The sequence below is a fragment of the Bombina bombina genome, chromosome 8 (genome assembly GCF_027579735.1).
Source record: "Bombina bombina isolate aBomBom1 chromosome 8, aBomBom1.pri, whole genome shotgun sequence".
Lineage (NCBI taxonomy): Eukaryota > Metazoa > Chordata > Amphibia > Anura > Bombinatoridae > Bombina > Bombina bombina.
In genome coordinates this window covers 98712794-98740718 of record NC_069506.1, presented here as the reverse complement: position 1 = coordinate 98740718, position 27925 = coordinate 98712794, and the positions used below count along the sequence as shown (strand labels likewise).

The following is a 27925-nucleotide window of genomic DNA, read 5'->3' as shown; positions in this document are numbered from 1 at the left end:
GAAATCAGAGCTTTTGAGCCATATTCTCTGAATCACTCTGATCTGTCAAGATGATCTAAACTGATCCTCTAGCACACAGGGAAAGACTGGTAACTATTGACCCGGGGGCAAGTACAACCAAGTGGCCCAGTTATACAGCACTCATGCGGGGCAACCTACAGTTATAGTATCCAGGTAAACGCTACACTATATATATATATATATATGAGAAACTGTGCAGGGATCGTTGGGCCCCGAGCTTAATCTATAGTTAAATTTATATTTACACTTAAATGCATATTTAGATACATTCTGATGCCTTTCTACCCTCTGTATAGTCATATATATTTGCAAATTAAGTGCCCATTTGAGTGATGGCTACGACCCTGCCTATTTAGGAATGTGTTTATGTTCGTTACTATGGTAACCATTCCGAATCAGGAAGTACACATTGGCCTCAGACGTATGGGCACTGATTTTGTGTTTTATTAATATAGAGCTTATTGGTTATTATCTTGCCATATTGTTCTGCCGTCTTATATACAGCATTTTTGTTCTTTATTATCTGTTTTTCATTATTATTTTTTCACAGATTGGGTTAAGTATGCAGACTCACTCTGCCTTGGACGATGACACACATGTGGGGGCGTGTCAACTGAGGAGAACGTGACGCTCTGTCAGGATACTGTTTAAATGTTTGGTGGTGGTAAGTGCAACTGTACACTGTTTTGTCTGAGGACGAGTCTGTTAGACTTGAAAACGTTCACATTAAAAGTGACTACTAATTCAAGACCTTTGGAGTGCGCTTCTGTCTAGTTATATATATATATATATATATATATATATATATATATATTATATATACTGCACCTTCTGGGCTGGATTTCATAGCCAAGAGAGGCCTGGTGGGCAATTGAAACCCTGCACACTGACCCAGTCCACCACTGACTATAAGATCCCTCACAACATATTAGAAAGGCAAATGTTGCAATATCTCTCTAAGGGGCATTCCCTGCATTTCAGGATGTAAAGTAGAGACAAGCACAGTGCAATTTAGCACCATTATCATTCTCAATTGGAGTGAGCACAATGTTATCTATATATGGCACACATGAACTAGCACCGCTTAGCTGTTGCACAAGATTTTTAAGGCATTTAGATAAGGAGCCGAATGCTGGGGCTTATAAACAGGCACATTTAGAGGTTATAAAGTATATTCATATTACAATGTTGGTTATGCAAAGCTGGAGAATGGGTAGTAAAAGTGTTATCTATCTTTTTAAACAATAAAAAAAAAATGATTTTGAAATAAACAGGATGTTTGTGAACAGCTTTTACCTAGCGATACATTGCTCTCTGGCTTATAAAGACAACTTATGAAGCTTTATTAGCAAACAGTGACACAAGAAGAAATAGAAAAGTACATTTTTTTCAGCACATCTGTTTTCATACTGTACTACAATTGAAAATGCTCTTTTTTGAAGCAACAAAGAAAAACCTGTCTTTAATGTCCTTATAGCTGTTTTACTATAAAACAAAAAGTAGTGTAACTAAGTACACCAAGTAGCGCTAATCCTAAATCTAAATGTGAATGTTCAATAATTTATAACAATGTATTATTAAATTTGACATATATAAAACCCACAGTTCCTGAAAATACACAATGCAGAAATGGATCCTATGTGATTCAATAATCATATGCAGATATATATGTAATATAGGTGTATATATACACAATATAGAAACGGATCCTATGTAATTCAATGATCATAAACACATATATATGCAATATAGATATATCTATACATATAAATATCTATAACATAAAAGTCCGACAGCTCCTCTTTTAAAGGCAGTTCCAAAGACCTTGTAACATGATATTTCTGAAAAGAGAGAAGAGCGCAGAATCAAAGTAGAGTAAAGGATATTTAATATATGTGACAAGTGGTCATTTAAGACAAATGTGGGACAGAAGTGCTCCAAACGCGAAGCTTACCATGTGAAGTGGTAGTGATGAAGATAAAAATATTAATGTGGCCTTTATAAATGAATGATAATATAACAATATATAACAAGGTGGTCCTTATAAATCAGAATTGTGATCAATTGATTTCTTGACAAAAAAATAGTATCGTAAAAAAGTGATCCAATAAACAGATTATGACAAATTGTATTTGATCAAATTTTACTAATTTATTAAAAACACTAAAAATACACTAAAATAATTGGTAGTGTGAGATGCCGGCATCTGAATTAATCTAAAAATATATGGAGATCGTATCTACAGCTAAACAACGGTAAGAGTTAATAGCAATGTTGTGTCAAAGGATACACTGTATCAAGATTATATACATATGTGCCGTCCAGATAATAGGCACTTAAAAGTATTAGGAACTTATAGTCCGTGCTGGATTCAAATGAAAGGTTTTGAATGTTCCTATAAAAATTCCTAGAAGGGAAACTTAGAAAAAACTCTTCGGCTGTGCACAGCTTTCCACATATAAGTAACTCACAGTTCTCAGATGTACGAGTTGGTAATGCAGTCCGTTGAGAGCTCCGATGAGTGTGATGATGTCAGACCTCTTGGTCCAATCAGCGTATGCTGTGGGTCTCTTGTCCAATGGAAAAGCTCCTATACTGGAGACAGAGATGGTCCATGATTACAGCTTCGATGTAATCGTGAAGATGTTGTTTATTCCGTTTTCAGAAAATCTAGAGCAGTCTCTGTTATATGGTATCTTCAATACATATGAGGCCCAATCAGTGTAAGGCAAGAGAAGGGACACGTCTAAAAGGAATTATACATATGGTTTGTATTCAAAGGTTAAACACAAACGATGTACCTGAAGCGTGTTAGGAGTAAAGGGAAAATAGCAAGTAACACAGGAATTATTCATATGCCCAAAACCGATAATTCAAGCGTTGAGGATGAACCTGCTTGTTACAAGTATTAAACCCTTTAGTGTACAATCAGTAAGCAAATTCTATGCGTTTCGGTAGTACTGTCAGGGTTTTTTCCCTGTTGTGTTTGCCATGTGCTGCTGGCAGCCATTTTACTCACCTCTCTTCCTGACTATGGTGCATTGTGGGGGATGCTGCTCACTTCCTGCACTTCCTTTTATGGCCAGACTGGTGTGCATCATCCATGTGAGACAGGATGCAGTCTCAGAATTGTGATGTCATCACTTATTATTTAAAGGGCCTCTGTTCAGTATGCTTTGCCTTTGTGTTGTCTCAGACCTGTTTGTGAGAGTTCCTGTGTATTACCTGGCTGCCTGACGTCCTTCCTGGTTCCTGATCCCTGGCTTGTTCCTGACACTGCTGTTTTCCTTGTTCCTGATTCCGGCTCGTCTGACTATTCGCTTTGGCTCCTGTCTGACTACCAGCTCTGGTTTTGACTCCTGGCTTGTTATTTGATTTGTGGACTTTTTATTATTTTTTGTTATTAATAAAGGTGTGATTATTTTTGCACTTCTCGTCTCAGTCTGATTTCTGGCACCCTGACAAGTACACAGCTACCTTTATCAAGATTTTTGATCTGGTTTTAATATTCTTGATAAAGGTAGCTGTGTACTACCGAAACGCGTAGAATTTGCTTACTGATTGTACACTAAAAGGGTTTAATACTTGTAACAAGCAGGTTCATCCCCAACTCTTGAATTATCGTTTCTGGGCATATGAATAATTCCTGTGTTACTTGCTCTTTGCCCTTTACTCCTAACACGCTTCAGGCACATTGTTTGTGTTTAACCTTTGAAAACAAACCATATGTATAATTCCTTTTAGACGTGTCCCTTCTCTTCTATTGCCTTACAATGATTGGGCCTCATATGTATTGAAGATACCATATAACAGAGACTGCTCTAGATTTTCTGAAAACGGAATAAACAACATCTTCACAATTACATCGAAGCTGTAATCACGGACCAGCTCTGTCTCCGGTATAGGAGCTTTTCCATTGGACAAGAGACCCGCAGCATACGCTGATTGGACCAAGAGGTCTGACATCATCACACTCATCGGAGCTCTCAACGAACTGCATTACCAACTCGTACATCTGAGAACTGTGAGTTACTTATATGTGGAAAGCTGTGCACAGCTGAAGAGTTTTTTCTAAGTTTCCCTTCTAGGAATTTTTATAGGAACATTCAAAACCTTTCATTTGAATCCAGCACGGACTATAAGTTCCTAATACTTTTAAGTGCCTATTATCTGGGCGGCAGATATGTATATAATCTTGATACAGTGTATCCTTTGACACAACATTGCTATTAACTCTTACCATTGTTTAGCTGTAGATACGATCTCCATATATTTTTAGATTAATTCAGATGCCTGGCATCTCACACTACCAATTATTTTAGTGTATTTTTAGTGGTTTTTAATAAATTTGTAAAATTTGATCAAATACAATGTCATAATCCGTTTATTGGATCACTTTTCTACGATACTATTTTTGTCACAAAATCAAATCGATCACAATTCTGATTTATAAGGACCACCTTGTTATATATTTTAATATTATCATTCATTTATAAAGGCCACATTAATATTTTTATTCTTATCTTCATCACTACCACTTCACATGGTAAACTCCGCGTTTGGAGCACTTCTGTCCCACATTTGTCTTAAATGACCACTTGTCACATAAATTACATATCCTTTACTCTACATTTGAGTCTGCGCTCTTCTCCTCTCTTTTCAGAAATAGCTGTTTTACTGCTAAATTAAAGTCTGCTTCAGAACATTGGCCTCCTCAGGCACTAAGTAGTCTTTCATCTAAAATAACATCTCCAGTATGTGTGGAATGAAGTGTGACTGCTGCCTGGAATAAGATGGTCTAGACAGAAAACTGCAGATACAAGGCAGTATTTTGTGGTGATTGCATATTACCGACAACCCAAGATTTTCCTAAACCAAATGCCCCGATGCTACAGCTAATTATTATTCCTAAAATCCATTATATCTGTTCATAGAGGCTTTCCATAATGGGAAGGTTTGTGAACTTGAGGAGACCCACTAGCATTATTTGGGCTGGGCCACAGAGGGAGGTGTGGAGGAAGGGTCACAGTTGGGTCATGGGTAACGTGTAGGTGGTGTGTGGGTTTGGCTGAGTAGGTCATGGGCATGGCTGGATGTGTCCTGGGCAGAGCTTTTGGCAGCCCCTTAAAACTTAGATGCTGAGAAGCTGCAGGTGGTCAGACCTTCCGACCTGTGATAATCCCTCAGAATACTAGATGGTCTGCTAAATCTGTTATTTTAGCTTGATATCCAGTAAAATCTATAGAAAAATACTGGACACTTAAAATTCCCCTGATTGAACGTTTTAAAACTTTAAAAAGATGCATTTATACATTACAAACATTGGAGAGAATTAAGTTATACCGCAAATGCACGTGTCTATGAGTTACTGGAAGTCAAGCAGTGTTAAATAAATATTGTCTGATGTGTTTTTGGCAGCCATATGGGGTGTTAAAACACTGCTCTGTGTGCTACAGGAAATCAAAGTGAGTCAAAACACTGCTGTGTATACTATTTGCTAAATGGGGTAAAACCTACTGATTTGTGTAGTACTGGCAGCCAAGGGGATAAATAATTGGTTGCAAAAAATATATATGGTAGGATCAAGGGTGGGGTCTTAGGCTGAGCAATGGGCAGGGGCCATTGTGAGACGTCACCTACCACCCATTCCCAGAATGTTTAAAGAGGACTTCTGGCAATCCAGAATGCAGCATGTGAGATGGGAATAAAAACCCTCACCTTCAGATTATTTAAAGGGAAAGACCTAGACAGTCTTGTTGTTGATTAAACTAAGGAACAAGCTTTTCATAGTTAATTCTCCTCCTTTTTCCTTACTCAAATGTGTGGGGCAGTTACCATCTAAGTCCTCTTCCTATTTTTATTTGCATGGTAAAAAAAAAAGAAAAGAAACAGCCAGCTAGGTGTGTTTATATGAGTTAATCAAGGACCTGGTGAGTTGTTTTTTTTTTTTTGTCCTTAAATTAACCCCTTAATGCAAGGGGCAAATGTTTATCATCGGAAAAAAAGTTCTGATATAAACACTTGCTTGAAAAACGAAATCACGCAATCGTTGATGTGATCACATGATTTCAAGGCCGCGATCACATCATGGGGGACTGCCTATGATGCTGGGCATGCCCCCATATTATCTTTTTTCTTATACAGGAGGCTGCAGGACAAGACGTTCCATGACGTTCTAAGGGTGTTAAAGCCTAATGCTGTTAGGACAGCATGGAAAGTCCTAAGGGTGTGAAGAGGTTAAAAAGGGACATGTTACTCAGCAATAATCCCTAATGTAACCATCAGAAAGAAAAAGTTTAAAGGGACAGTCTACACCAGAATTTTTATTGTTTTAAAAGATAGATAATCCCTTTATTACCCATTCCCCAGTTTTGCATAACCAACACAGTTATATTAATATATTTTTAACCTCTGTGATTATCTTGTATCCAAGCCTCTGCAAACTGCCCCTTTATTTCAGTTCTTTTGACAGACTTGCAGTTTAGCCAATCAGTGCCTGCTCCCAGATAACTTCACGTGCACGAGCACAGTGTTATCTATATGAAATACATGAACTAACACCCTCTAGTGGTGAAAAACTGTTAAAATGCATTCTGAAAAGAGGTGGCCTTCAAGGTCTAAGAAATTAGCATATGAACCTCCTAGGTTAAGCTTTCAACTAAGAATACCAAGAGAACAAAGCAAAATTGGTGATAAAAGTACATTGGAAAATTGTTTAAAATTACATGCGCTATCTGAATCATGGAAGTTTATTTTGGCCTAGACTGTCCCTTTAATGATATATATCTGGGATTTTCTCTATTTAAAACTAAGATTCATTTACTAGAGTAATTGTTCTGTGAGCAGTTACAATTCAGCTGCCTGGTGAAAGAAAACGCCCAAACCTTCAATCAGCATCATCAATGTTAAGTTCATACTTTACTTTGGTGTGAGATCTTGTGTGTTTTGCCCATTACCTCCTCAATTAGCCCAGGCAAGCCGACGGACTGCTAATCCACATTGAAACGAACAAACCAGGGAGATCCACTGGTAGATAAAACGTCACTTTTATTCGCTGTATGTGTATATCCAGTGGCGTAGCGTGGGTTGCCAGCGCCCAGGGCAAGGCAAGTATTGCGCCCCCTACACCTATACCCACACAGTCATACACATATGCATACACCTATACCCACACACATGCATACACTGTGATACTCAGCAACCTATACTCAGCAACGATACTCAAGCAGACATATAGTGGAGTATAAGTGTTAGAGTAGCCTGTGACTTGAGTCTCACAACATTTTTAGGTAGGCAATTCAAATCTGCTCACTAAACTTAATAAAGTGCAATTCACACAGGGTAGATATGTTCACCTAACAAACACTACAGCCTGTACAGCCTAATGTGTGGGGCTATTCCACAATATCTTATTTTCATTTTAAGTCTTATTATGATTTATAATTATGTATACTAGACTAGCAATGAGTAAATATTACTCGTTGTCAACGTCTTATATCTGCAAGCAAAGCATAATCCAAGAATAGAGAGGGGGGAGTGTTTCTGTATGACTCTGGGGCCGGCTGTTTCAGTAATTTACAAAGGGATGAAAGAGAGCAAGGGCAAGGCAGCTCATATATTTTTCATTTCCCCAGCGTACGGCAGCTGCAGCATTGAAGTCAGACAGCAATGTATATTCTCCCCCAGTACACGCCTCTGCTTTAGTGGAGCACAGCGATTAAGTTTGTGTGTGGTGTCTAAGTTACAGAGTTAGCAAGATGTTGAAACGTATTTGTCTTGGGCTGCAGTCTCATTTTATTACTTTGTTATAATAAAATGAGAGTGTCTGCAGCCCAAGACATATACGTTTAAACATCTTGTTAACTCCCTGTCCGGTCCGGTGCTGTGCTAGCCCGCAGCAGCAGGGCTAAAAGTAGGGGAACTATTTATTTCTAGTTAGATTCAATATAGAAGTTAGACTTACATTACAATGCTCCTTCCACCTCAGTTTCTCCTGGTCAAAACAGACTCCAGATCTCAACTGCGAGTGCGCACTGAAATTTTTGGCGCGGCTAAGGGCTCTAATGCATCTTGGTGCGCGGGGATAATAAAGAAGTGCGCGGTGTCACTCAAATTAATGCGCGGCCGCGCTGCCGCGCTCATTAGAGGGAACAGTGCTCCTGACATCGCACGCGGAGCCATGAGAGCCGAAAGAGCGCTTACACCCCCAGCCCCCCCTCTGAAGTTAACACACAATAAAATACATTTTAATCTATTAAAAAAAAAAAGACCTTTCTTGAATGTTTCCTCCCTTAGTGCTGCATCTGCCTGCAGTACAGAAGGGACGATGTGAGGCAGTGAATGCGCAAATTTTGCGCCCCTAAGAATTAAGCGCCCGGGGCAGCCGCCCCTGTGGCCCCCCCCACGCTACGCCACTGTGTATATCCATTCAATACGTATAGAGAAGCGGCACGGGTCAGCTGACGTGTTTTGGCCCAATGGTCTTACTCATAGTTTAAGCCGATAGACTGCCCCTGATATCACCCCTTGCCTAGCCATGACCTTAAACTACTCCACCCTAAGACTGCCCTGACTTTACCTGCTGGTCCAGATGTTTTTAAACCAGATTGTTGGAAGGTATGTTTTTGAGTTCCATTTAAAGGGACAGTCAAGTCCAAAATAAACTTTAGTGATTCAGATAGGGCATGTACTTTTAAACAACTTTCCAATTTACTTTTTTTCACCAATTTTGCTTTGCTCTCTTGGTATTCTTAGTTGAAAGCTAAACCTAGGAGGTTCATATGCTAATTTCTTAGACCTTGACGGCTGCCTCTAATCTGAAAGCATTTTGACAGTTTTTAACCACTAGAGGGTGTTAGTTAATGTGTTTCATATAGATAATATTGAGCTCATGCACGCAAAGTTACCCTGGAGTGAGCATTGATTGGCTAAAATGCAAGTCTGTCAAAAAAACTGAAATAAGGGGGCAGTTTGCAGAGACTTAGATACAAGGTAATCACAGAGGTAAAAAGTGTATTATTATAATTGTGTTTGTTATGCAAAACTGGGGAATGGGTAATAACAGTTTTGCATAACAAAGGGATTATTTTTCATTTTAAACAACAAAAATTCTGGTGTTGACTATCTCTTTAAGACATTGACTGATCATGTAATACAGTAATGATAAAAAATAATCACAGTGCATTATCATTTGAAGCTTTTTGCCATCATTTGAAGCTGTGACCATTAAAGTGAAACATTCCAGTTTTAAGGTAAATTACCTTTTAATTCAGGTAAAAAGCCTCCAACCATCTTTCAGTTTATGGGATTATCACGATTTTAGGAGCACTCCCCACCGTAACATTAAAAAGGTCTTGGTTTGCCAAGGACTTTCTCAACACCCTCCCCCCAATCCATGTTTGCTCTGCCCAGCCCTTTCCACTCAACTCCACCCACTTGAGTTGTGATAGATTATTCATTTTATTTAACTTTTTTTGGTTTTAACCTATTGCTCACTGTTTTTGATAATTTGATGATCCAACCAGTGATGGTTATAGAGGGGTGCATAACAGCCCCATATTTTTAGGTTGCAAGCCCTATTGTGCTGAGGAGGAGGAGGGATAAAAAAAATGGTGACTCTGTTTGTTCTTGTTTAGTCATACCCTCAGAGCCACACCATAGTCAGCATAAGTGCACCCTCCCTCAAAAATCAATTGAATTCCAAAGCATGTAAAACCAACATATATTATTAGTCATAACTCTTTGTGTCAACAGTATTTTTGTTTTAAAACTGCATTCATTTTTCACCCTCATGGGAAGGAGGGTGATGTAGCTGATACAAAAAGATAATAAGTATTGATTTCTCATTTCACTCTTCCTAAAAATTACCCTGTGTAACTCCCTCCATCATTCTACAATCAAACAACTCCCCCTTCTTCCACATGTGACAAGTCTGTTCCCCTAGTTCACCATACATGCACATGGGTTCTTTTACACTTAAAAGGACAGTCTACTTGAAAATGTTTATTGCTTAAAAAGATAATTTGTTTATTACCCATTCTCCAGTTTTGCATAACCAATACTGTTATATTAATACACTTTTTACCTCTGTGATTACCTTGTATCTAAGCCTCTGCAGACTGCCCCCTTATCTGTTTTTTTTTTTTACAAACTTGCATTTTAGCCAATCAGTGCTGACTCATAAATAACTGTGAGTAAGCACAATGTTATCTATATGACACAAATTAACTAGCACAGTCGAACTTTGAAAAACTGTCAAAATGCACTGAGATAAGAGGCAGCCTTCAACGATTCAGAAATCAGGGTGAGTCCACCAAGATTTAGCATTTAAAAAAAGAATAGAAAGAGAAGAAAACAAAATTGATGTTAAAAGTAAATTGGAAAGTTGTTTAAAATCGCATGCCCTATCTGAATCATGAAAGTTAAATTTTGACTTGACTGTCCCTTTAATAACTAACAACTTAATAAAATATAATAAATTATGATTCAACAAAAATCCTAAAATATTTAATTTAGATAGCTGGTAAACATTGCATAGGGGAGAAAGATTATTTTACATATTTCTCATTGGTCCATGGTACATATTTAAGGAGTGTCTATTTGCTACTTGGTCAAAAACTGCTTCTGCTTTTATCCTCAGTTAACATAGTTGAGGCACTTGGTCTGAACAATGGTATTTTAGCCCATTTCTTGGACCCTAAATTCTATCCTTCTTATGGACAAATTAATTCTACATAAAATAAAAAGACAAATAACACAGTTACGTCAGAAAATATCAACTCGACCGGTAACCCGCTGTACACACGAGGAGCCCTTAAGGTGTATATAATGGGGATTCTGATTAAAGAAACTGCAAATTCCACTAAGATTAATTATAAACATAACTCTCAGTTGAGCAAAGCATTATAATACTCAAATCTGGTTAATTTTTTTACAATCCAAGAAATGCAAGTTAGATAAACTATTTACTGAAGATGCCATGAGATCTCTAAAAGTAACAAACGCTCACTACTTTGTATATGCTAATAAACCAGGTAGCAAGAAAGATCAGAAAGATCACTAGATCCATAACCATACCAAAGATACAAGGCACAGATGGGGCAGTGACTAATCATACAAAAAAAAAAAAAAAAAGAAGCTTTCACAGATGTCTACCTCAATTATACAGCTTGGCAAATAACACTTAATAGAGGCAAAATAATTAAAAATATCAACCTCTTAAAGTATAGGTTACCCTCTATGGCCACTGAAGTTCTTGCCAAATTGAACAATCCATCACAGTTAAGGAATGTATAGCTGACATAAAAAAACTTAAACCATCCAAAGCTCCAGGACCTGATGGGTACTTTGATATGTTTTAAAAATGAATGGGTGATGTGCTTGTGCCCCATCTGGTCCAATTATGGAAGGTAAAGAGATCCCTCAAGACCTACCGGGAGAGAGAATCTCAGTGATTCAACAGGGAAAGATAACTTACATTGTGGTAACTTCAGACCGATCTCCTTATCAACCAGGACATCAAGTCATTCACTAAAATGTTTGCAACCATACTTAATGATCACCTACCTAGCATGATGCATCATGGTCAAGTTGTTTTAATTTAAATAATGTTAGGTAGATTATTGATCTCATTGACTTCACCAATGTCAGAGGTGCCATCTCTGTTCCTATCATTGGACAAGGAGAAGGCAGTTGTCAGGTTGACCTCTGCTATTAAATTAAACATCAGTAGAGTAAAACTGGCCCACACTGAGAGGAAGAAGGATTATTTTGTTATAACATTTCACCAAGAATATAAAAAAGAATAGCAAATTCTCATGTAAACTAAAATATATTATAATTAATTCTGGAACACACTAAAAAAATATTAGAATTAAAAGGGACATTCTACTCCAGAACTGTTATTGTTTAAAAAGATAGAAAATCCCTTTATTACCCATTCCCAAGTTTTGCATAACCAACATGGTTATTTTAATATACTTTTTACCTCTGTGATTACCTTGTAGCTAAGCCTTTGCGGATTGTCCTTATATTTCAGTTCTTTTGACAGACTTGCATTTTAGCCAATCAGTGACCTCTCATTTGTAACTCCAATGGGCGTGAGCACGTTTTCTATATGGCACACATGAACTAAAGCTCTCTAGCTGTAAAAAACTGTCAAATGCATTGTGATAAGAAGCAGCCTTCAAGGGCTTAAAATTAGCATATGAGCCTACCTAGGTGTAGCTTTCAACTAAGAATACCAAGAGAATAAAGCAAATTTGATGATAAAAGTACTTTGTGGAGTCGTTTACAATTGCATGCCCTATCTGAATCCTGAAACTCTGTCCCTTTAAACTTTGACTTTACCTGGGCTACCAAAGCTATAAAATATAAAAATAGCCAATGACTTTGCGGAATATAACAGCTCTGCACTACCATTTCTAACAGGAACTGAAAAGCTCACAATTTCAGGATGGAATTACATGCAAAGGGGGCAAAATAAACAATGAAAGTATATTGCAGAGGTTTTTTTTTATATACGCTTTATCATTTTATTTTATTACTTTCTGAAAGTTTTTTAAATGTCCCTTTAAAGGAAAATTGCATTTTTTTCTATTTAAAAGGAACTATTTTAAAATGGTTAAAATATTAATTTTGTTAAAATGAAACGTATATACGTTTTTGTCACAAATTTGCATTCTTAACAAAACTAATGCACATCTCTATTACGAGCTTTAATTTAAACAACCTCTAACTAAAGTGACTTGCAGTCATTTTATATGCATAGCAGATATCAGTAATTAAATATTGAATATCAAGCAAGCATTTAAAACTGTCACTATATTAATAATTTTTAAAATTAATTTAAAATTATAAGCACATTTATCTTAAAGGGACACTGAACCCAAATTTTTTATTTTGTGATTCAGATAGAGCATGCCATTTTAAGCAACTTTCTAATTTACTCCTATTATCAATTTTTCTTTGTTCTCTTGGTATCTTTATTTGAAATGCAAGAATGTAAGTTTAGATGCTGGGCCATTTTTGGTGAACAACCTGGGTTGTTCTTGCTGATTGGTGGATAAAATCACCCACCAATAAACAAGTGCTGTCCAGTGCTGAAGCAAAAATAGCTTAGATGCCTTCTTTTTCAAATAAAGATAGCAAGAAAATAAAGAAAAATTGATAAAAGGAGTAAATTAGAAAGTTGCTTAAAATTGCATGCTCTATCTGAATCACTAAAGAAAAAAATTGGGTTCAGTGTCCCTTTAACTCCCTTAATTGTGGTCAATTGTAGCTAGCTTTAAGGAAACTGGCTGCAGAATTTGCTTTGCAGCCTTTCTACAGAAAGTGTACAATAGAAAATGTACAATAGAAAAATCACATCCACTGGTTTCCAAACCTATTCTCAGGCCTCCCTAACAGGCCAGGTTTTCAGGATTACCTTGAATGAGAGCAGGTAAAATAACCATCTTTATTAATCAGCTGATTATTTCACCTGTGCTCTAGTTCAGATATCCTCAAAATGTAGCTTGCTAGAGAGGCCTGAGGACAGGTTTAAAAAACAGTGGTCTAGACCAATAAAGCACCTCAAGAGTAATTTTTGAGGAAATATACCTTGCAGAGATATTACAAAGTGAACATGTTTGCAAATATACGTCAGCAGGTGTAGTGTAAAGTCCTGGTGTATCACAGGGGGGTAAATGCCAATAAAGTTGCTATTAAAGGAACATGAAACCCAAAATGTTTCTTTCATGATTTAGATACAATTTTAAACAATTTTCCAATTTACTTCCACTATCCAATTTAATTAGTTATCTTGGTATCCTTTGTTGAAAAGCATACTTAGGTAGACTCAGGAGCTGGGAGCTAGCTGCTGAGTGGTGGCTGCACATACATACCTCTTGTTATTGGCTTATCGATGTGTTCAGCAAGCATACTTCAATAATGGATACCAAGAGAATGAAGCAAATTGGAACGTTGTTTAAAAATGTATGCTTTATCTGAATCATACAAGAAAAAAAATAGGTTTCTTGTCGCTTAAAGTTGTGTTTGTTGATATCTATTTTACAAAAACACATATATAGTATTATCTGATTTATGGAACCAGAATACCATGGAGTGTAGACTGACCTTCCTTTTCCTTATATACTCAATAAGTTTAACAGACAAACTCATCACCGCTGCAGATCCCTTAGCGTGTGCTAACGTAGCAGAAAGCTGGAGGGTGATTTGGACATAGCCGCAGCTGTGGGGGTGCGTGCTGCAAATGGCGGAGACTCCACAATGGGCACAAAAAGCAAAAAACAAACAAAAAAATAATAATAAAATATAACTTTTATAATAAAAGTAAAAATACAAAGGTATCCTATGATTTTTTTGTGAGCTCACTACCTTTTTTTTAACTTTATTAATAAAAGTTGTAATTTATTATTATATTTGTTGTTGTTGTTTTTGAGTGCTGCTGCGCTTTTGTGCTTTTTGACTCAACGAGTTTACCTTTCTCATATCAAACATGTTATATGGTTCTGTCACTTTAAAAGTACTAAAACGTTAATCAAATAGCTAAATAATCCTACATAAATTAGATTTCATAAAATGAAATTAGCTTCTATTTATAAAATGACTATATATTTTAAAAACAGTTTGAAAATCCAAAACAGATTACAGTTATTAAATGTACAACAAATCTGTATCATGTTTTTAATATCTGACACCATAATTAAAATATATTTCAATTTTTCGCAATAAAATGATAGTGAATGCCCTTTCAGGTATATGCCCACATTATGCTTTAGCCCTAATGCCCGTATGCTGGCTATGTACCCAGCTCAGATATCCAGAGGTAGTTTGGAACTCTGCAGTGAGTGATTCATCAAATTCTAGATTACATTTAAGTGTAATGAGCTTCAGCAGCACGCTCTGCGAGTTAGAGTGATCTATTACTTCATTGCTGTGCTGTTGTTGCTCCTAGACGCTAGTATTTCATAATAATAGCACTGGGGCAGGTCTAATAGGGCAGAAATGTCACAAAATGACTTGCGGCAATCGTATGACAGTGACACATTTAAAGTCACTGTGCTCTTCAGAACTACTAAGGTTGCCAGGTGTCTAGTATTAAACCGGACAGGCCAGTATTTTTGCAGGCTGTCCAGTAAAATCTTCACAAAAATACTGGACACTAAATTTTTTTTTTAAGTATCTGCGTGTTACCTTAATGTGAAAAGCCTTCTATGCCTCAACACAGTACAAATATGGAGGAGGAATAAGTGGGGAGCAGTCAAGGGGGTAAAACATCTGTTAGAGGCAAAAGTATTGATTTGTAAGTTACTGGCAGCCAAGGGGTAAAATGACTGTTAACTTGTGAAAAATATACATGTGAGATTAAAAGTGGGGGATAAGGCCTAGATTTGTTTTGGTGGGGGGGCACTGTGTGAACCCACCTAACATTGTGCCCAGCCATCCACAGATTTCGCCGTAATTTTGTGGACAACTGTCAACCCTAAGTATGACCCATTGTACTGACAATATGTGTATATAAAGATTTCATGACTATGTGCTGGATTTTTTGTCCCTGTTAGCAATGGGTGTGGCTGAAACACCTGAACTCAAAAATTTGAATTAAATAAATTTGTTGAATATATCTGAATCCTGATTTTTACTTTTATGTCACTTTAATTCCATAATTGTTCTTTTTATCATCATCATATATGTTAGAAAAATATGATGAAAATATCCCTTAGAGACAGGTCTGGAACATCATTTACAAGAAATTGGTGACAGGTGGGCATTTTCTTTTCTGTTTCCTCATATCTGCATATCAGTTGAAAAAAGGTATCAGGTAGTTGTCTGAAAAACACTGCAAACTATTGTTTTGCCACCATGACACTGTAATGGTGTTTAAACACCTTGTAATTAAAATTGTTTTGGAGTTGTACTCTGATAAAGCCAATTAGGGACAGATGCATAGCAGGGTTAGCCTTGATACATCAGCAGGCTGCATTTCAAATTCTGAGAATTAGAAAATGTTCAATTTTCAGAGCTAAATGACATGAAAAGGGGCAAAATAAACTAAAATATATTACAAAGTTGTTTCCTTATGCACAACTAAACATTTGAAATAAAATTCTCAAGGTGCTTACTGTTTCTGTAATCCCATGTAATATCTCTTTATCAGACCATGCAGACTAAAATGACTTGAGGCTTCCTGTATGAGTCATCCTCCCAGCCATTCAAATTTAACCTTCATATGTCCTATCTGAGGTGAGGTGTGCTTCTTAGCATTGTTTGAATAAACCTATCCCTCCGCCTTTTCCACTCTAGTCACAGAACAGGTGGTTTTGAGTTGAACAAGTACAATCACTCCCATGTCATGTAGAGTGAAGTTGCTGTGAGATTACACAATTCTTCACATGAACCCCCTGCTTTCTGCAGATCTAAACTGTCTCACTCATAACAGATTATGGGAGACGCTATACTGGCACCTAATCTGCTGTAACAAGCTAAATTTTAACCAAATGTATTAAACTCATGCAGGAAGAGTAACCTACTACTTTTTTTCAGATCAGGAAACACAGAACTGGTTTTCCCAGGGCTACGTAGATGTATCAGATGACACGCTCTGACAATGCTTCCGCCCACTACTTTACTCAATGTGTTATGTATGGGACGTGTATACAATTAAAGGGACAGTAAATACCTTGTAATTACAAGATTTTGTTGTGTTTCTATAGAATAACAAGTGTTAAAAAATTGTTTAAAAAAAACAAAAACTTTTACTGCAATTAGTTTTCAATAGCCAAACTCATTTGCCTTATTTGGAGAAGCCAATCTAGGCTTTAGAGACAACAAGGCTAGTCACTGCCATAACATTAGTAGAAAGCAAATTGTTTTGCAGTTGTTATCTGATAAAGCCAATTAGGGACATCTATGTAGCAGAGTTAGTCTTGAAAAGTAAGCAGGGTGCATTTGATTTCAAGTTTATCCTGGGATTAGAAATTGCTAGAATTTCAGAGCTAAAGTGCATAAAATAGGGACAAAATAAATAATAAAAATATACTGTAAGGTTGTTTTATTAAGCATAACTAAACATTTTATATAAAAATATCAATGTGTTTACTGTCCTTTTAAGAACAATAAATATGGGTATTATAAAATTACCTAAATATATAAAATTTATGTAAAGCCAGAATACTACTAGTTTCTATGTAAAGCTGAAGTACTTCTAAGGGCTAGATTTATCAAAGTCATTCTCCTATAATCGCGCTCAAAATAACGCATAAGCACCGATCCCCATATGCAGTAAACTATAGTGTGCCTTTAATTGCGCAAATCTGAAAGAAATCTGTTCGCCTTCTCCTAGGCGCACGGGCGCGCTCCCGACAGTGCTAATACACATTGCTTACAGACGTAATTTTAGATGCAGACATAGAAATACGACTTGTTTGGAATTCATCATTGCTTTGCGCCGATAGGGAACTGAAATTTCGGCTTCAATTGCGTGTTGTATATTTCGCCATACAGACTGAGGCAAACACCATTATAATAAATGCTTTTACATCTTGTGATGCAGTACTTTGTTCTTTTAACAAATTTTTGAAAGGCTCAGCGACAAAAAGAGACTGTTATTGCAAGAAGTTGGCGCTTCCACAGGCGCATATGGGTACCAACAGTTTCATATATATATATATATATATATATATATATATATATATATATATATATATATATATATATTTATTTTTGTGATCTTAAATTATCAACATATGGCAAAAACAGCACAGAAACATTATATAATATAAATATAAGCTAAATAGTTACATAAAAAACGCTTTTTTAATAATCAAAACATGGCGGCGTAAATATTATAGGGATGTACTGTGATAAATAGGGAGTAAATGCTTTTGCCGACAGGGGAAATCTATCATTATTACGCCCCAGCTCGCCTGCGCAAAGTTACGTCTATTTTTGTGATAAATTCAGGCGCACATGTGCGCTTCTCCGGAAGCGAGCTAGGGCGCAGTTACAGGCGAAGCACATACAAAGTTCGCCTAGCCTTTGATAAATCTAGCCCTAAGTATTTAGTTTTATCAATATGTTCAGATTTATGTTCCAAATGTTGTAGATATTTAAAGGGACATGAAACCCCACATTTTTCTTTCACAATTCAGATAGATTATACAAATTTAAACAAATTTTATTTTTAATAAAATTTATTTTCTTACATACTATTGACCCTGAGGTCTACCCCCTTGGAATACGTTTTTTTTGTGTAGTTAACACTAGGGATGTGCATATGGCTGCAGGTAGCGACATTTGGCACTTTTTGGAGCTGGATTTATTTGTGTAAAAATGCAACACACAACTTTCTATGTTACAATGCATGCTCTATCTGAATAATGAAAGTTTAATTTTGACTTGAGTGTCCCTTTAAACACTGCAGGCAGTACTTCCAATCTGAATGAGTGCCACATGCTGTGTTTCCTCTAGGGCCTGCATTTTGCGAGCGACCCAGCAGTGAAACAGTTAATTAAGGAACCCCCACCTCTCAGTTAGCAAACACTATACAATGCAAAGTATGGTTCCCTTATTAACTGTTTCTCTGATGGGCCGCTCACAAAATGTGGCCTTAGAGGAAACACTGGCTACATTGCTAATTAAAAGTAATACAGGCATGTCCCTGTCAGCTAATCTAGCCCGTTGTCATTAATAAAACTGAAGATGAACTGTCATGACTTACACAGGGTTGGTATACGCATTACGGTTGAACTATAGAGCGTGTGGGACCACTATATCCGTTGCTGCACTAGAGCAAGATGGATGAAGGCGGCAGACAGAAAGATATTACCAGTAGGAGAAGTTATAAAATAATTTATAGAATAATTTTGATTATTTAAATAAATATATAAGCAAGGTTGTGAAATAATGATTAGGATAACCATCACTTTATTAACAAATGCCTGGCCTTCGTTTTCTAATTACAATCTAAATTCTTGATACTTTATATCACATTTTTGGGACCATTTTTCACTTATTGAATTCCACAGTTAAAAGGACTAGATAAACCTCGGAGAACACTTTTCAACTTAAAGGGACAGGAAACCCGAACATTTTCGTTCGTGGTTTTGATAGATATACATACAATTTTAAACAACTTTGTAATTTACTTCTATTATCAAATTTGCTTAAGTCTCTTGTTATCCTTTGCTGAAGGAACAGCATTGCACTACTGCAGTTAGCTGAACACATCTAGTAAGCCAATTACAAGAGACAAATGTGTACAGGCACCAATCAGCAGCTAGCTCCCATTGTTTAGGATATGTGTGTATTTATTTTTAACATGGGATACCAAGAGAACGAAGCACATTTGAAAATAGAAGTGAATTTAAAACTGTCTTAAAAGGGCATGCTCTATCTGATTAATGTGAGTTTAATTTAGACTTTCCTATCCCTTTAATACCAAGTACTGTACCCCAAAATATTTTAAAATGTAATATCGGTTTTGCACATAGGCAAAACACCCTGAAATTTACTCCTCATATTGGAATATGTCACCATACAGATGCAAATGCTTCCTGCTTGATCAGTTAAAATGGATTTTAATTGGAAATGTTTAATTAAACTGTATGCAGTAAACTTTGCATTATACTTTAATTATATATTGTGCTTCCTTTTCCTGTTATTTAATTCCTGCTAAAAGTGAAAGTGCAGACTCCAGACTTAAAGGGACATGAAACCCATTTTTTTTTCTTTCATGATTTGGAAAGAACATGCAATTTTAAACAACTTTCTAATTTACTTCTATTATCTGATTTGCTTAATTCTCTTGATATTCTTTGCTGAAAAGCATATCTAGATAGGCTCAGTAGCTGTTGATTGGTGGCTGCACATAGATGCTTCGTGTGATTGGCTCACCCATGTGCATTGCTATTTCTTAAACAAAGAATATCTAAATAATTAAGCAAATTAGATAATAGAAGTAAATTGTAATCTTGTTTTAAATCTGAATCATGAAAGAAATTTTGGGGTTTAATGTCCCTTTAAATAATTGACAAATACACAAGAAAAAGAACACTATAGCACTTAATTTGAATTTGAAATGAACAGTAGAATATTTTCTGGCAACTTTTAAAGTTAATCAAATTTTCCCTCCCCTTGTATCATGTGACAGCCATTAGCCAATCACAAAAGGCATATATGCATATACTGTGCACTTTTACACATGCACAGTAGGAGCTGGAGCCATAGAAGGTGTATATATACAAATAATGTGCACGCTTTAATAATGAAAGTATATTGGAAAGTTTTTTTAAATTGCTTGCTTTATCTGTATCATGACATTTTAATGTTGACTTTATTGGCCCTTTAACACTCCTATACTCCACACAGTCATTGGTTGCATACTTTAGTGGCCCATTTATAACGGTCCCTAACTGCCCTCAACAGAGACGGAAACCTTGGTTACAACATGATGGCGCCCCTTGCTTTATGGACTCTAAAATGTCACATTTAATCCCCCCCCCAATGTAAACAATTAATATAACATTTAAGAATACATCTCAGACTAATCTTTGCTTTGCAAGCATCCTTCTATCTAGCATTTATTAAGTGTTTAAGGTACCCTTTAAAAAAATTAAATAATAAATCATTTTACACTAATAAAAATTAGCAAAATTGATAACCCAACAATCACAAATGCCCACTATACCCATGGGCGTAACAACCCAAAAAAAATCTAGAGGGGTAGAATTTTTACTGGCAGGATTGCCTGCAATGGCAAATTTAAAGGGACACTGAACCCAGTTTTTTTCTTTCGTGATTCAGGTAGAGCATGCAATTTTAAGCAACTTTCAAGTCAGACCCATAAAGGTACAAATCTAATTTACATTGCTCCTGTTACAGCCCTGAAATACATCATACAATACATGACATAAATGACTGTGAGTACAAGATTTTAAAGCTTTACAGTAAAGAGACATTTATTGGTTTCGGTCTCAAAATCAATGGTAACCACCCAATAAATGTCTTTTTTCCCTTCTAATTCTTTTTCTTACATTAATATTCAGACTATAAACAGATAGTGATTGACTGTATGTCAAGAAAATAAGATGCATATGTTGCTAATGATTTAATGGTGCAAAGGATATGTCAGTTTCTATGAAAGCTAAATGATATCTGTATTTCCAAACACAATGAGTAATAGCGCTCTAGCAGGTACAGATTGATTTTAAAATTAAATTCACCTATTGCGTAACATTAATGGAGCAGCATGCCGAGCACAGCGAGATCCTAGTGGGCAGGGAGCTGCTAACTACCAAAGAACGAGACAGCCCCTTAAAGGAATAGTCTAGTCAAATTTAAACTTTCGAGATTCAGATAGAGCAGGCAATTTTAACCCCTTAAGGACCAAGGCCATTTTTCAATTTCTTTCCCTTAAGGACCAGGGCTATTTTTACATTTCTGCAGTGTTTGTGTTTAGCTGTAATTTTCCTCTTACTCATTTACTGTACCCACACATATTATATACCGTTTTTCGCGCCACTAAATGGACTTTCTAAAGATACCATTATTTTCATCATATCTTATAATTTACTATTAAAAATATTATAAAATATGAGGAAAAAATGGAAAAAAACACACTTTTTCTAACTTTGACCCCAAAATCTGTTACACATCTACAACCACCAAAAAACAACCATGCTAAATAGTTTCTAAATTTTGTCCTGAGTTTAGAAATACCCAATGTTAACATGTTCTTTGATTTTTTTTAAGTTATAGGGAAATAAATACAAGTAGCACTTTGCTATTTCAAAACCACTTTTTTTCAAAATAAGCGCTAGTTACATTGGAACCCTGATATCTGTCAAGAATACCTGAATATCCCTTGACATGTATATATATTTTTTTTTAGAAGACATTCCAAAGTATTGATCTAGGCCCATTTTGGTATATTTCATGCCACCATTTCACCGCCAAATGCGATCAAATAAAAAAAATGTTCACTTTTTCACAATTTTTTTTCACAAACTTTAGGTTTCTCACAGAAATTATTTACAAAAAACTTGCGCAATTATGGCATAAATGGTTGTAAATGCTTCTCTGGGATCCCCTTTGTTCAGAAATAGCAGACATATATGGCTTTGGCGTTGCTTTTTGGTAATTAGAAGGCTGCTAAATGCCACTGCGCACCACACGTGTTTTATGCCCAGCAGTAAAGGGGTTAATTAGGGAGCATGTAGGGAGCTTGTACAGTTAATTTTAGCTTTAGTGTAGTAGACAACCCAAAGTATTGATCTAGGCCCATTTTGGTATATTTCATGCCACCATTTCACCGCCAAATGCGATCCAATTTAAAAAAAAACTTAATTTTTTTTGCAATTTTAGGTTTCTCACTGAAATTATTTACAAACAGCTTGTGCAATTATGGCACAAATGGTTGTAAATGCTTCTCTGGGATCCCCTTTGTTCAGATATAGCAGACATATATGGCTTTGGCGATGCTTTTTGGTAATTAGAAGGCTGCTAAATGCCGCTGCACATCACACGTGTATTATGTCTAGTAGTGAAGGGGTTAATTAGGGATCTTGTAGGGAGCTTGCAGGGTTAATTTTAGCTTTAGTGTAGAGATCAGCCTCCCACCTAACACATCAGACCCCCTGATCCCTCCCAAACAGCTCTCTTCCCTCCCCCACCCCACAATTGTCCCTGCCATCTTAAGTACTGGTAGAAAGTCTGCCAGTACTAAAATAAAAGGTATCTTTCATTTTTTTATAGCATATTTACATATGCTGCTGTGTAGGATCCCCCTTAGCCCCAAACCTTCCTGATCCCCCCCCCCCCAAACAGCTCTCTAACCCTCCCCTCTACATTATTGGGAGCCATCTTGGGTACTGGCAGCTGTCTGCCAGTACCCAGTTTACAAAAAAAAAAATATTTTTTTATTTTTCCCCCCACTTTTCTGTAGCGTAGCTTCCCCCCCAAGACTAAACCCTCACCCCTCCCAGATCACTTAGATTATAGCGTTAAAGTTTTTATTCCCCAAACAATTTTATTCCACAAACTCTGTTCCATAGTGTAATGGTTCCCACCCGCTCCCTCCCTGTGCACGCGCGCGCCCGCCCGCGCCCGCCCGCCTCCTCCGTGCGCGCCCCCCAGCGATCTTGCCCATCTCTGCACTCAGCAATACATCGATGGCCGCCCACCCGCCTCCCATATCGGCTCCCACCCACCAATGATTGCGGCCATCGATGTCCGGTGCAGAGAGGGCCACAGAGTGGCTCTCTCTGCATCGGATGGGGAAAAATGTAATTGCAGTGATGCCTCGATATCGAGGCATCACTGCAATAACCGGAAAGCGGCTGGAAGCGATCAGGATCGCTTCCAGCCGCTTTCAACTCCAACGTCGTACAGGGTACGTCGCTGGTCTTTAAAGACCAGTTTGTGCAAGACGTATCCTGTACGACGCGTGTCATTAAGGGGTTAAGCAACTTTCTAATTTACTCCTATTATAATTTTTTTGTTCCTTCTCTTGCTATCTTTATTTGAAAAAGCAAGAATGTAAGCATTGGAGCCAGCCCATTTTTGGTTCAGCACCTAGGTAGCGCTTGCTGATTGGTATCTTAATGTAGCCACCAATCAGCAAGCTCTATCTAGGTGCTGAACCAAAAATGAGACGTCTCCTAAGCTTGCATTCAAATAAAGATACCAAGAGAATGAAGAAAAATGGATAATAGGAGTAAATTAGAAAGTTGCTTAAAATTGCATGCTCTATCGGAATCATGAACGTTTAATTTTGACTTGACTATTCCTTTAACTCCATATAACTTGGTAACGGCCAATAATATGAGATGTCATCCTTCCTAAATGTTGCCTCTTAACCCAGTGTCTGACGGTCAAAGCCAATTATCATCCGCTGTTACTAGACTCATACCCCTGCCTTAACTATGTATCCCCCGGCAACAGACGCTTAGTGTGCGCTGTTAAGGTGGCCGCTGTCTTTTTAATGCGATGTAACTTAACTTTCCAAAGGAGTTTTTGGAAGTCCAGGAAAGAACTGGTCAAGACAGGATAGGACTGAGCAGTTCAGTGGGAGGGGTCTAGCTCTTCTTGGGTGGATTTTGGTTATTTGTTTGAAATCTCAGGCTTCATTTAATTAAATAAAAAAAAAAATGTTTCTCTTGTTAGGTGTATCCAGTCCACGGATCATCCATTACTTGTGGGATATTCTCCTTCCCAACAGAAAGTTGCAAGAGGATCACCCACAGCAGAGCTGCTATATAGCTCCTCCCCTAACTGCCATATCCAGTCATTCTCTTGCAAGCTCTCAACATAGCTGGAGGTAGTAAGAGGAAAGTGGTAAAATATAGTTAGTTTTTTCTTCAATCAAAAGTTTATTTTTTTTAAATGGTACCGGAGTGTACTATTTTATCTCAGGCAGCATTTAGAAGAAGAATCTGCCTGCGTTTTTCTATGATCTTAGCAGAAGTAACTAAGATCCACTGCTATTCTCACATATGTCTGAGGAGTGAGGTAACTTCAGAGGGAGAATGGCGTGCAGGGTACCCTGCAATAAGGTATGTGCAGTTAAGTTTTTCTAGGGATGGAATTTGCTAGAAAATGCTGCTGATACCGGATTAATGTAAGTTAAAGCCTAAATACAGTGATTTAATAGCGACTAGTATCAGGCTTGCTATCAGAGGTATATACTCTGATTAATGTGCAATATAAAACGTTTGCTGGCATGTTTAATCATTTTTATATATGCTTTGGTGATAAAACTTATTAGGGCCTAGTTTTTTCCACATGGCTGGCTTTATTTTTGCCTAGAAACAGTTTCCTGAGGCTTTCCACTGTTATAGTATAAAAGTTACAGTTGGTGCAGTTAAAATTACAAACTGTGACATTCAGCTTCCCTCAGCAGTCCCCTGCATGCTATAGGACATCTCTGAAGGGCTCAAAAGGCTTCAAAAGTAGGAGCTGTGGCAGTTGTTATGACTGTTTAAAAAACATATTTTTCGTTTTGTTAATCTGTTTTTTGTATTAAGGGGTTAATCATCCATTTGCAAGTGGGTGCAATGCTCTGCTAACTTGTTACATACACTGTAAAAATTTCGTTAGTTTAACTGCCTTTTTTCACTGTTATTTCAAATTTTGGCAAAATTTGTTTCTCTTAAAGGCACAGTAACGTTTTTTTATATTGCTTGTTAACTTGATTTAAAGTGTTTTCCAAGCTTGCTAGTCTCATTGCTAGTCTGTATAAACATGTCTGACATAGAGGAAACTCCTTGTTCATTATGTTTAAAAGCCATGGTGGAACCCCATAGGAGAATGTGTACTAAAAGTATTGATTTCACTTTAAACAATAAAGATCAGCTGTTATCTTTAAAAGAATTATCACCAGAGGATTCTGACGAGGGGGAAGTTATGCCGACTAACTCTCCCCACGTGTCGGACCCTTTGACTCCCGCTCAAGGGACTCACGCTAAAATGGCGCCAAGTACATCAAAGACGCCCATAGCGATTACTTTGCAGGACATGGCGGCAATCATGGATAATACCCTGTCAGCGGTATTAGCCAGACTGCCTGAATTCAGAGGAAAGCGCGATAGCTCTGGGGTTAGACGTAATACAGAGCGCGCAGATGTTTTAAGGCCCATGTCTGATACTGCGTCACAATATGCAGAAGCTGAGGAAGAGCTTCAGTCTGTGGGTGACGTCTCTGACTCGGGGAAACCTGATTCAGATATGTCTACTTTTAAATTTAAGCTTGAGAACCTCCGGGTGTTGCTTGGAGAGGTTTTAGCTGCTCTGAATGACTGTGACACAATTGCAGTGCCAGAGAAATTGTGTAGACTGGATAAATACTATGCGGTGCCGGTGTGTACTGACGTTTTTGCAATACCTAAAAGGTTTACAGAAATTATTACTAAGGAGTGGGACAGACCCGGTGTGCCGTTTTCCCCCCCCTCCTATTTTTAGAAAAATGTTTCCAATAGACGCCACCACACGGGACTTATGGCAGACGGTCCCTAAGGTGGAGGGAGCAGTTTCTACTTTAGCAAAGCGTACCACTATCCCTGTCAAGGACAGTTGTGCTTTTTCAGATCCAATGGATAAAAAATTAGAAGGTTACCTTAAGAAAATGTTTATTCAACAAGGTTTTATCCTGCAGCCCCTTGCATGCATTGCTCCTGTCACTGCTGCTGCAGCAGCGTTCTGGTTTGAGTCTCTGAAAGAGGCCTTTCAGACAGCTACTCCATTGACTGAAATACTTGACAAGCTTAGAACACTTAAGCTAGCTAATTCTTTTGTTTATGATGCTATTGTTCATTTGACTAAACTAACGGCTAAGAATTCTGGATTCGCCATCCAGGCGCGTAGGGCGCTATGGCTTAAATCTTGGTCAGCTGACGTGACTTCAAAGTCTAAATTACTTAACATTCCCTTCAAGGGGCAGACCCTATTCGGGCCTGGTTTGAAGGAAATTATTGCTGACGTTACTGGAGGTAAGGGTCATACCCTTCCTCAGGACAGGGCCAAACAGTCTAATTTTCGTGCCTTTCGAAAACTTCAAGGCCGGTGCAGCATCAACTTCCTCTGCTACAAAACAAGAGGGAACTTTTGTGCAATCCAAGCCGGCCTGGAAATCTAACCAGGCCTGGAGCAAAGGCAAGCAGGCCAGAAAGCCTGCTGCTGCCTCTAAGACAGCATGAAGCAACGGCCCCCTATCCGGCAACGGATCTAGTAGGGGCAGACTTTCTCTCTTCGCCCAGGCGTGGGCAAGAGATGTTCAGGATCCCTGGGCATTGGAGATCATATCTCAGGGATATCTTCTGGACTTCAAAGCTTCCCCCCCACAAGGGAGATTTCACCTTTCGAGATTATCTGTAAACCAGATAAAGAAAGAGGCATTCTTACGCTGTGTGCAAGACCTCCTAATAATGGGAGTGATCCATCCAGTTCCACAGATGGAACAAGGACAGGGATTTTATTCAAATCTGTTTGTGGTTCCCAAAAAAGAGGGAACCTTCAGACCAATTTTGGATCTAAAGATCTTAAACAAATTCCTCAGAGTTCCATCGTTCAAAATGGAAACTATTCGGACAATCCTACCTATGATCCAGGAGGGTCAGTACATGACCACAGTGGATTTAAAGGATGCTTACCTTCACATACCGATTCACAAAGATCATCATCGGTTCCTAAGGTTTGCCTTTCTAGACAGGCATTACCAGTTTGTGGCTCTTCCCTTCGGGTTAGCTACAGCCCCAAGAATTTTTACAAAGGTTCTGGGATCTCTTCTGGCGGTCCTAAGACCACGGGGCATAGCAGTGGCCCCTTATCTAGATGACTACCTGATACAGGCGTCAAACTTCCAAATTGCCAAATCTCATACGGACATAGTGTTGGCATTTCTGAGGTCGCATGGGTGGAAAGTGAACGAGGGAAAGAGTTCTCTATCACCCCTCACAAGGGTTTCCTTCCTAGGGACTCTGATAGATTCTGTAGAAATGAAAATTTACCTGACGGAGTCCAGGTTATCAAAGCTTCTAAATTCCTGCCGTGTTCTTCACTACATTCCGCGCCCTTCGGTGGCTCAGTGCATGGAAGTGATCGGCTTAATGGTAGCGGCGATGGACATAGTGCCATTTGCGCGCCTACATCTCAGACCGCTGCAATTATGCATGCTCAGTCAGTGGAATGGGGATTACACAGATTTGTCCCCTCTGCTAAATCTGGATCAAGAGACCAGAGATTCTCTTCTCTGGTGACTATCTCGGGTCCATCTGTCCAAAGGTATGACCTTTCGCAGGCCAGATTGAACAATTGTAACAACAGATGCCAGCCTTCTAGGTTGGGGTGCAGTCTGGAATTTCCTGAAGGCTCAGGGATCGTGGACTCAGGAGGAGAAACTCCTCCCAAT

The 27925-nt window shown here is 37.8% G+C and overlaps 1 long non-coding RNA gene across 1 annotated transcript in view; it reads left to right on the top strand.

The window, feature by feature from the left end:
• Nucleotides 1–27925, top strand: part of LOC128638490 (uncharacterized) — a 47417-nt gene that overhangs the window by 204 nt on the left and 19288 nt on the right. Inside the window, exons 1-2 of the long non-coding RNA XR_008399102.1 lie at nucleotides 1–174; nucleotides 572–685. The exon at nucleotides 1–174 is cut by the window's left edge and continues 204 nt beyond it. This is a non-coding gene — a long non-coding RNA (uncharacterized LOC128638490). The remainder of the gene's footprint in view (nucleotides 175–571; nucleotides 686–27925) is intronic.